Source organism: Delphinus delphis, chromosome 20 (assembly GCF_949987515.2).
Source record: "Delphinus delphis chromosome 20, mDelDel1.2, whole genome shotgun sequence".
NCBI classification, from domain to species: domain Eukaryota; kingdom Metazoa; phylum Chordata; class Mammalia; order Artiodactyla; family Delphinidae; genus Delphinus; species Delphinus delphis.
The window spans coordinates 8,497,356-8,507,059 of NC_082702.1; the positions used below are offsets into that span (position 1 = coordinate 8,497,356).

General features: G+C 56.7%; 1 protein-coding gene across 3 annotated transcripts in view; it reads right to left on the reverse strand.

Annotated features, from left to right (window-relative positions):
- The window catches only part of BICRA (BRD4 interacting chromatin remodeling complex associated protein), a 75,529-nt gene extending 68,802 nt beyond the window's left edge, over positions 1 to 6,727 (reverse strand). For 2 of the 3 annotated variants that reach the window (XM_060001013.1, XM_060001011.1), the window contains exon 1: positions 5,337 to 5,658. The gene's annotated coding sequence lies outside the window, so the exon portion shown is untranslated. Of the gene's footprint in view, positions 1 to 5,336; positions 5,659 to 6,209 lie in introns of those variants that run through there. The other variant, XM_060001012.1, reaches the window with a different exon arrangement.
- Between the last annotated feature and the right edge of the window lie 2,977 nt (positions 6,728 to 9,704).

Sequence of the window (9,704 nt, forward strand, 5' to 3'; positions counted from 1 at the left end):
CTTGCCCAAGGTCACGCTGCAGGGGAGTGGAAAAGCCAGCATTCCCTCCCCTGCCTGCCAGTAAGGGGGCTCACAGCCCAGAATTAAGGGGTTCCTGACCCCAGGAGACAGAACTGCATAGAATGACAGATGACACCTCCACTGAATGACTCAGCTAGGCTACCCATGCACCTTGATGGGTATTATTTAATCCTCACGACAACCTTTCCAAAAGTAGGTACTGAGATGAACCCATTTAACAGAGGGGACAACTGAGGCCCAGAGCCAGCAAGCCCCCTGCCTGCATCCATTCAGCCAGCAAGCGGCAGAGCCAGGATTCGAATCAACAGCGCCCCCACCCTTGACCTCTACACCAAGTGGCAAGCTCAGGGTGCAGGCCACAGGCAGGAAGGAAGGGGCAAGGAGGTCACAAGAGGCAAAGACAATGGATGGATGGGTGGGATGACTTGAACAGGAGCAGAAACGATTTCCTTCAAGACATAGCTCCACAGGTGCCTCCTAAGAGTGACCGAATCGCAGGCTCTTGACCCAGCAACCCCGCCTCCAGGAGTTTATCCCGCTGGCATACCCACTTCCCAGTAAGACAAATGGATGCATGCCCTCTGGCTCTGCACGCTGAAACTTTAGGAAACACCTCCATATCCGTGTTGAGTCAAGGAGGATTTGCCCACACTGAGGAATACAACGCAGCTGAGAAAAAGCCAAAGAGACTCCTCCATGTATTGCGCACATCTCCCAGGGAGATGAAGTGAAAAAAGCAACGTGCAGAACGATGGGAAGAGGGGGCTACCATCTGTGCAAAATAAATATTTTTTAAGACATACACATGTATATAAATGTGTGTGCACAGAACATCAGGATTGAGGCGGTGCTCTGGGGAGGCGAGTTGGGGGACCAGGGATGCCCCGGAGGGTAAAGGGGGAGACTTACTATGTTTGAGATTTTGACTTTGTCCCACGTGGATGTATCAGTCAGAAAAAAAGAGAAAGAGAGAAAGAAGAAGCTGCTTCCCCCTTGGAGCCTTTGCAAACCACCCAGACAAAAGGCATCAAAGTCCCCCAGCGGCCTTGAAGACGACACTTCTCTCTAGCCTCCTCCCGGGTTGGGTCCCAATATCACAACTGGGCCCCAGGGCCGTGGCACACAGTAGGCCCTCAGAAAGTTTAATCGGGAACAATTAAAGACAGACAGGCCCTCTCTCCAGCTTCTCCTGCCAACAGATCCCCCGCCACCATGAATACCTGCAAACTCAGGACACAAAACTAACTGTCGCCAAACCAGAAATGTCTTAGAAAACCTTCTCTTTTCCCGTTGGGGGACCTTGCATGCCACTGAGACACAAAGGCTTCAGTCAATGGGGATAAAACTCTATTGGTGGTACCCCAGGCAGGGGAGAAGTCTAGGGAAGGAAGGAGGAGGGAATCCTTGGGGACCAGTCAACCAAACATTTCCCATGTGTCTCTAGTGTGACACATCCTACACTGGGGAGCCAACTGAGACAGGCCCTCCACCCTCAGAGAACGGGGACAAACTTGGATATGACCCGGTGAAAAAGGGGGGCAAGTCATTCGGATTGGGGGGAGAACATTTTATATCATGGATGTAAAACACGCAACTTGCTGTTTCCACTAAGAGTCAGGGAGCCTGGTGGGGGAAAGACCCCGAAGAGACAGAGGCAAGAGAACCATGCCCCCCCCCACCTCTCCCCTGCAGGGCGGGAGAGGGAGAAAGGCAGCCCCTCACTGCTTTCCAGGCCCAGGCCGGCTAGAAAGGAATGCCACGTTTTCCTGTTTCCAATTAACTTCCCCCCACCAGCAGCCCTCTGCATTCTTGAGACCAGGAGTCAAGACAGCCACGGGGGAGAGCTGGGAGGGCGGGAGGGAACTCTGATGGTGGCTGGGCCTGGAGCTCAAAGGTGACCCCCCCAGGACCCCAGGGTACCCACACACACCCCAGGACCCTCCTGCCAGGCCCCCTGGGCTTGGGGCTGACCCCTGGACCCTTTCACAGACTCTCACAGGGGAGAGGGGGAAGACCCCACATCCCCAGGGAAGGTTGGGGAAGGCCCCTGAGGCCTCTGGGAAGGAAGCGGGCAAAAAAGGGGGGCGGGGCATAGGCCTGTCACTCTTGGGCCTCACACTTCCCCCCTTTTCCACCGCCACCCTGCCCCCCCAAAAATCAGTTCCAACTTTCAGGAAGCACTCACCCTAGAGAGACCTACAGCTCCTCCCCTCCTGCCCCTGCCCCACAGGAATTATGATTACTTATGATGCCTGTCACCTCAGGAAGGTATTTGCAGGGTGTCCCTCAAAGTGTTAGCCCCTCTCCAATCACATCCCCGTCCCTGAAGTCTGGGCTGGAGTCCCCTCTCAGCCATGGAACAGGTTTCCGCTGGACTCGGTTTCCTCATCTGTAAAATGGCAAGATCGCCCCGTATTGCCCCCCTCACTGGGTAAGCTGGGCCCTCCCCAGCCCTTCCCCTTCCTCCCCCACCACCACAACCCACCGGCCAAATGTGTATTCGGCACCAGTAAGTGCTGAAGGAGTGGGGTCCCAGAGAGCTGGAGGCTGCTGAAGGGGTGGGGTCCCAGAGAGCTGGAGATGGAGAGCCACCAAAGTGGAACTCCTTACTGCCTGCCCTCACACACCACCACAGGGAATTCCTCCAGGGTAGATGCCTTTTGCCATTCACCCTAAAATACCCAGCACCCAACTTTCCTCCCCACTCCTACAGGCCTGCCATATCCCCATATGCTGAAGGAGAAATAAAAATAACACGTTTGGATAAAACTTTCAGTCACCGCAAGGTCAGTTAAGGAAGCTCTACTGATCCCCACCTGCAGATGAGGAAACTGAGGACCAGTGACTGAGGTTACAGAGTGGGACAGGGAGTCTGCCACCCAGGCTGAGAGGAGAACGGGCAGGGGAGTTCTCTGCCAGCTACATCATGGAGCCACGGAGGGTCCCAGGACAGAGCGACGACGAAGGTCCCCGGCAGCTCACATTCCCTCCCAGCGGGGCCGAGTCCCAGCTCAGCTGGAACAGGAAGAGGATGATAGAGGGGCCACCAACCAAGTGCCCCCCAAACCCCAGCCGGCGAGGCCTGGGGCCCCCCCTTCTCCTGACTCCACACCTCCAATCCTCAGCTCCTGCAGGCAAACACTCTGCTCCAGCCACAGGTGAAAGCATCCTGCCCTCAGCCCAGCTTCCAGATGCTCCTTACCCCTTCCCCAAAGGAGCACTCGGTTGGGGGGGGGGCGGGGTGAATTCAGCCGCTCCTTCCTGGTATTATCTACATTTGAGACTCAACTGAAGTCAAAGGGACAAATTGCCAAAGAGGGGTACAGGAGAACCTAAGAGTTTTGAGCTGAGTTGGAAAAACCTGAGACGGTTACAGATTGGGGCTGTGTGACCCCGGGCAAGTCACTTAGCTTCTCTGAGCCTCCATTAGCCTGTCTGCAAAATGGGAATCACATAACTGACCCAATTTCCTCCTCGGGTGGTGGCCAGTGGGTAGCGCACCTAACAGTAGCCAATTCCTAATGCTCTCTGGGTAGGAGATGTTATTTCCGCCTTCCAGAAGTGGGGGAGCTCTGGGGGAGGGGGGTGTAGCTAAGCACACCCCTTAAGTCTCACTGGACGCTGGCACATGGGAAGGGGGTGGCTCCTCAGCTGTCCTCCTCCCCTGTTCTCCCACCACCCTAGCAGGTCGGCGTTGACTGAGGCCCCCATCCCCACCCCAGGTGAGGGGAGAGGTGTGAAAGCACAGAGCACTTCTCAGAAGTCTCAGGCCGTGAAGTCTGGGGGTGTTTCTAAAAACTGTTTCCCTGACAAGCGCCCCAGGAAAGGAGGTGTGAGGGAAAAGCAAACCTTCAATACATCCCCAGATCTATACTATCGGAGGGCTGTGTGACAAAAGGGGCTGCCTGTCCGGACAGAAGGCCAAGCACCGGCAGGAGCCCCGGTCCAGGTACACCAGAGGGCTGGGACCTGTCACCCTGGCCTCCGGGGAGAGCTGACACAGCGGCCTCTGACCCCACCTCCCGGGAAGTTCAGCTGCTCAGAACCACAAAGCAAAACAAAGGGGTGCGGAGAGGAAGGAGCCGCCGTGCCTTCCAATCACCGCTGCCTCCCGAGCCCGCCCGCGGCTGCTCGCCCCGCTCGCCGCTGGCCGCGGACCAAGGCCTGGGCAGCCGGCGGTCCCTGGTCTCCCCGCGGCCGCCCGTGACAGGAGCCGGAGAAGCAGCCGAGGGGCAGCGAGGGATGGGAAAACCAGATGGCTCCATCCCTCCTCCCTCCTGCTCCATCCCTCCCTCCGGGTGCCCGCGGCCCGGCCGCCCTCCGCAGGGGCTAGGGGAGGCCTCGGGCCCGGCTCGTCCGGGCTCACCACAGGGAAAGGGCTGCCTTTGTCTAAAGGTCACCACCCGAGCGCGGTGCCCGGGCTGGGCCTGGTGCCTCCCATTGCTAGGCCGAGGGGGTGGAGATGGGGGGCCGCCCCAAATCTCGGAGGTGACAGGGGTAAGGCTCACCTCCCTCCTCCCCCCACCCCCCGTAACGGCCCCCTCCGGGAACAACCAGCTAGCGGGGGCGGGGGTCAACTCCTTTCATTGCTGGGGGGTGGGGGACCAAGTCAACTCCTTTCATTGTTTCGGGGCGGTGGGGAGGAGGAGACCCAGTGGCTTCCTTCCGCATCCATCCCTCCCCAGCATGCCGGAGGCCCCGTTTCTCTCCGGCACCCCCGGAGGGATCTGAGGAGGGAGCGCAGGGGACGGGCGAGAGGGGGAGATGAAGGCTCGCCAGCTCCGGCCGGGAAACCACCATCCGCTGCCCTCATTGCCCTCTTCTTCCCCAAAAGGCAGGGAGCAGGGTGAGGGGAGGGGGGGCCCCCGGGCCGGGGGAGGGGGTCTCCCCACCCCTCCCCCCGTGGAACGTTAGGTCTCGTTTTTCCGCCGCTCCATTGTATCCCCGGCAGCCGGCGGGAGGGCCGGGGAGGCACCGGGCGCCGGGTTTGGGCAGGGGAGCCCAGGGTGGGTGGAGGGGGGGGTCCCCGCAGAATCGGGGCGGCGGTGATGGAGAGACGCGGGGGGTGAGGGGGGGCTACCGGGGGTGGTGGGCGCCGAACAGAAAAAGAGGCAGCGGGCGATGCGCCCCGGTTGGGGGGCTAAGTGTGTGAGTGTCGGGGGGGTGGGTTCGGCCCCGGCTCCGGCTCCCCCCACACACACCCTCGCCGCCAACCCCCACTCCCCCCTCGCTTTTGCGCCCTGTCACAGCCCCGACTCGCAGGTAGAGAGAGTTAAGAGATTTAAAGAGAAATTGCTACATTGTGAGAAACTCACCCTGATGTTTGAGCAGCCGTCGGCGCGGGGTCTCCGAGACGGCCCCGCACGGGCTGCAAAGGGAGGACCCAGAAGGGGCCGACCGGCCGGGCCGGTCAGCGCACTGCCTGATCGCATGGCGGCCGCCCGGCAGCCTCCGCCAGGCCCCTGCCGCCGCCCCGCGCCGCGGCCCGGGCACCCCGGACCCGCGCCCGCTCCGGGCGGGACCCCTCGGGTTTGCAAAAAAAAAAAAAAAAAAAAAATTATTTTTTAATTACATGCAAAAGAAAAAAAAACCTTGCGGGTTTTGTGTTCCGCCCCCCCTTTCCTCCTCCTCCTCCTCCTCCTCCTCCCTCCGCCCTCGCCGAGGGACGGGCTTGGGGGAGGCCCCGCCCCGCGACTCAGCAAACCAGCTTCGGCTCTGGGCGCCGAGCTGCGGGCCCGCGAACGAATGGGAGGCTGCGAACGCCCCGGGAGGGTGACCTCCGCACCGGCGCCGCCCCTTCCCCAGCCCTAGTCCCGGGGGTTCAGGGGCGCCCCTTCCCAGGCTACGGTGGAGTCCGCCGACTGCATCGAGCAATGCTCCGGATTAGGGGAAAAGGCTAAAGGGATTCGCCCTCCCGTATCCCGGGCGCCCAGCCCGTCTGGGGAGCGGGCGCGGTGCGCCCTGGGCGCGCCCCGACGCGGGGAATGGTCGCCAGGCGGGAGGACGCGACCAGGGGGAGCGCCGAAGGTTCGAAAAGGTAGCGGGAGTCGCGGCTGGAGGAGAGGGGGAGGCCCCGCAGGTGGAATCGCGAAGGAGCCGGGAGTCGGAGCCAAAAGGGTGGAAGGTGCGGGGGCGGGGGGTGCTTTGGGGCTACTGGCCGGGACCCCGAACGCGGCTCGCTCACTCACCTCAATCGGTCTTTTGAGCTGCTACGCCCCGGGGAGGGCGCCGGGGACGTGGGTCCGACCTGTTTTAGAGCCTCCTCGAGGCCTCTCGGGCCGCGCAGATGGGACTCCCAGAAGCCCCGGGACGCCTCGGTGGTGTTTGGTCTGTTTCCGCCCCGCGGGGCCGTGTACGCCTTGCGGGCGTGACACTTCGGTTTGCGCGTTCGTTCAGGGAACGCTTGCTGAGCGCCTGCTGTGTGCCCTGAGCCTTGCTCAGGGCCCATCGAGCACCCAGACAGCTCGGAGCTACCCTGCCGGGGCGCACAGGCCAACGGGACTTATATTCTGGTCTCTTCTTACCTTCTGTTTCCCCGATGCCCTGGAAAAGCCATGTGTATACCGAAGCAATTCAATAAATGTGTGTTGAATAAATGAGTGATTGAGACCTATGTGTTTTAAGCTTTGGAATTGATCCTGGCATCTTGGTGGCACTACGCGTATTATTTAAGACACCACGGAGGTTAAGCGCGCTGACTCAAACCAGCGAGCCTGTGCTTCACATCCTGCCGCTTCCTTTGCTGTGTGACCTTGGACAAATTACTTCACCTCTCCGTGCCTCCATTTCCAAGAGGAAATAATTAATAGGCCTCATTTCATAAGGTCATTAGGAGAAAATGTTCTCATGGGGAGCAGCATCTGACAGGAAGTGCCAGAAAAGTGCTGTTATTATTTACTATTATAGTAAAAGGAAACTTTATCAATTCCAGAAGTGAACACGTGTTGCCGCAAACATGAGACAGTGGTCAGTCTATAACTCATATAGTTATAGTAATCCATGGCCCACTGAGATATGTGACCTTCCAGGAACGGCAACATAGGAGGACATTATTTTTGTGCAGGTTGCCCTTCCATTTGCTAAGATTGAGCCACTGGGCTACACCTTCAGTATTCATTTACCTGGGTGCCATTTTTCCAGTCTTCACCAAGAAGAGATCTCCAGGAACTCCCATCTAGAGACCTTTAGTTATTCCCACCTTGCAGTGTAGAAAACTAAATTGGCTCAGAGAGGGGAAGCGTTTTGCCCAAGGTCACACAACCGGGAAGTGGGACCTGATCTGAGCTGGGTGGCACTGGTGTCTCTTGTTATAGCTGCCAACCCTGGGGGGCTCGGAACTAGGGAACTGACTGGGGTTCAAAGGTAGCAGACCTGAGGCATTGCGGGGGGTGACTGTCCAAGTTTATTCATTCATACAGGAAGTATTGTTTATGGGTATCTAGTGTGTGCCAGGAATATAGCAGTGACCAAGAACACCCTGGTTCCTGCCCCATCGCTACCCCCTAGCCCCATTCTGCAGCTCACAGTCTATTAAGGGACACAGACAATGAGCAAGTAAGCAAATAAGTCACTTAGCCTCAGTTTCCCCTGCCCTCTGTAGCAGGTTCCAGGCTTCTTAGGTGCATTATGGTATCTACCACTCCCCCAACACACACCCCAGAACAGTGCCTGGCACTTAATAAGTGCTCAAGAAAGATCTGCTGAGCAATGAGATAATACCCACCCTTCCACAGGCATACCTGACCTCTTAGGAAGATGGTCTTGAGGCCAGGCGGCCTGGAATGGGCATGGGTGTGAAAGAAGCCCCCAATCTAGCCATCGCTGGCAAAGCCCTGGGAGGTCAAATGTCCAAGGCCAGAGGAGGGGTCTATATGCACCCAAATGGGAAGAGACCTGCTATTCTTTAGGGGGTGACACACCCCTGCCCTTTGAAAATCAGATGCAAGTTGTAAGTTCCAGGTTCAGAATCGGGTTGGCAGTGAGACCCAGATAGGTTCAGCAACTTGCCCCAGGGATACCCAGCCAGGGGAGGGACTAATCCCAGATGTTCTGTTATGAGTCACCAGATGAACCTGGGGCAAGTCACTTCTCCAGCCCCTCCATTTTCTCATCTGTAAAATGGGACTGTATAGTCAGACACCAAAATCCATCGCCCCCCAACATTTTATTCTGAACATTTTCAAATATGGAAAAGTGGAAGAAATAGGATAAATACCCACCACCTAGATTCAACCATCAGCATCCTACTCTACTAGCTTAATCATACATCTGTGCATCTATCCATCAAATCCATCTCAGTTTTTGATGCATTGCAGACATCTGTTTATCTCCCCCGAACACATCATTAAGCTGGTAATCCTAACTAACTCCTTGCTTTGATAAACACTCTGACAACTGTTAATACCAACCCCCTGGGCCAGGCCCTGACTCTCATTTAAACCTCAATTCTAACTTTTTTGTGTGGAGAAACCAGTTCAGAGAGGGTAAGAAACCGGATCAATGTCACACAGCCGGGGAGTCAAACCCAGCTCTGTTTGTCCCCAGAGTCCAGACGTTATGAAGGCTATGGAAAGGATGAAATGGGACGAGGCACATAGAAGCTCTTATGGGACAGGGACAGAGCAGCATCCAGATGTGAGAAATTAGGACGGGAGAAGATGCACCCACCTTTTCTCATCTACCAAATACGCTACACCTCTGTGCTCAGCTGGGCTCTGGACACAGGGTCCTTGCCTGCCAATATGGAACTTAATCCCATACAGGTCATGATATTTCCTCTCTCCTAACATAGGTCTGGGCAGGAGACAGACACCTCACAAATATTTGCTGAATGAGCTTGGATTTCTGGGCCCCTCATCTCAACGTTTCATGGACTGTTTTAATTATAACCGTGCAGCTGAAAAGGAACAGCAGGAAACCCATTTGCTGTGGAAAGTCCAGGACACTGGAGAATTAACCTGCCCTCTCCCAGGGGCTGTGATGCCTTGTTCCACTTTTAGCCCACCGGCTCCAAGTCCCCCTGGTCCTCCCAACCCTCCAGCCCAGAAACCTCCCCTCTCCCACCCCCAGTACAAGCGCATTTTCTATCCCGTCAAATTTCTAGTCCCCTCAAATTTCTAGTCCTTCCCCACCCCACACTCAGCTCTCCCAACCAGATCCTAATGCCCTTTATCTCTGAGTCCTACACCTCCTACCCGTCCAACAGCCCAGTTCCTACCCTGAGGGAGCCTGACCAGAGTCTGGCCTGATTCCCGTTTCTCTACAGAGGCGTGGTTTTCCTTTTTCCTTCTTTCTTTCTTTCTTTCTTTTTTTTTTTTAAACAAGTTGTTTGTGCCTCTGAAAGTCAAAGGAACGGCCATCGCGGCTCCTCCCTCGCACCCGCAACTGCAAAGTCTAAAACTTGGCCAACCCAAGTTCTGTTTCTTGATCTGGCAAGATGTTTCCGAGGGTGTTTTTCGTTTTCAGTTGAGCAGCACGCTTAGGATCCGTGCACTTTTCTGGAGGCATGTAACACTTCAATAACAAGAAGGAACAAAGCAAGAAAAAACCTTGCCCAGAACACCCCTGCGGTCCCTCCACTTCTCGTTCAATCCGACTTCAGGGGAAAGTTTTCATCAAAGACCTCTCCAGGATCCGAATTCTAGCCGCCAGGAGGGGAAAAATAGGAGGACTAGGAGGGAACT